Genomic DNA, 1354 nt, shown 5'->3' on the forward strand with positions numbered 1-1354 from the left:
CCAAACAATTTTAATCTCATTTCAGTGACATATAATTGATAAATTATTGTGATAATTATGACAACAAGTTTGACATATTTGTATTAATAAGGCTAACTTATCGGTTCTTAATTTATATATCAGGAAGACAAGGAACTGACTTGACAATAAAATTTAGTCAAGTCAAACGGTTAACTTGTATATATTTTTAGTTTGAAATATCATGCGCACTCTAATATACTCGTTAATTAACTTTAGCCAATAAAATTCTAATTTGTAGCACATGTCGGTCTTTCATTTCACTGACTGACTTTGAAACACGACTATGACTCCTTTTTATAATTTAGTTCCTTATTAATAACCATATATTATATATCACAACCAGAACAATAGTCTTTTTATTCACTTATAATTTTTAACAAGAGAGAAAAGCAAACAGTGTTACAAAATTAGAGTTCAAGAAATCACATAAAAGTTCAGAATTTTGATTGAATTTGACGAACCACCTTGATGTCAACTTGAAAGGCCTTTGCAAGAATATCCTCAGCGATGTCAGGGTTTGATCCAAACACAGCATTTGCAATGGTAATGACACCTGGATTTTGACTGTTCAAACCGGCAACAGCAAGTGCGTGCCCATATCCCACGTTTTTCTGGAAGTGAATTAGACCTTGTGGAAACACAAACACGTCACCCTTCTCAAGCATTTTTGTGAATAGGCGGTTATCAGGGTTAGATGTGACAAAACCAACCAGAAGACTACCTTCAATGACGGTCAAAACTTCAGTGGCTCGAGGGTGCGTGTGTGGAGGGTTAATACCCCCTGGAGCAAAGTCAATACGAGCCAAGGAAATACCAAGAGTGTTGAGTCCTGCTAACTCTGCTACTGTCACAGCAGTCACATTAGAACCCACGTCATTCGACGTATTTCCCATTACGTGAAGCCCTCTAAAGAGAAAATCATCTGCTTTCACAAGCTTTGCATCTTTGCAAACCACACCATTCACGAGTACTGCATAAACAAATATAGAAACCTTATTATGGACACCTATAAATATAGTATATCATTAAACCATGAGCTGCAACAATCTTTTATTCTTTTACCTGGGCTGTTTGCATCTGCCACACAAAGTCCTGGAGAGGACTAGGGTCCGAAGCAAAAGCAATCGAACATGTTGCCAACAGGACACCGAAAATAAGAATACGAGACATCATTAGCTGGAGGCGAAAAACTTGTTTACTAGGAACTTTGATGGTTTAAGGATTCTATGAAACAAACTGTGTAACTTGGTAGTGCTTTTATAGTAAAAGAATAGGATTAAAATATACAAAGGATGAGTTGCCTCACTACCAATAAATAATACACGTTTGTTGA

General features: G+C 36.3%; 1 pseudogene; it reads right to left on the bottom strand.

Annotated features, from left to right (window-relative positions):
* Positions 1-360: 360 nt before the first annotated feature.
* Positions 361-1354, bottom strand: LOC110902477 (annotated as a pseudogene).

The sequence above is a fragment of the Helianthus annuus genome, chromosome 13, assembly GCF_002127325.2.
Source record: "Helianthus annuus cultivar XRQ/B chromosome 13, HanXRQr2.0-SUNRISE, whole genome shotgun sequence".
NCBI classification, from domain to species: Eukaryota; Viridiplantae; Streptophyta; class Magnoliopsida; order Asterales; family Asteraceae; genus Helianthus; species Helianthus annuus.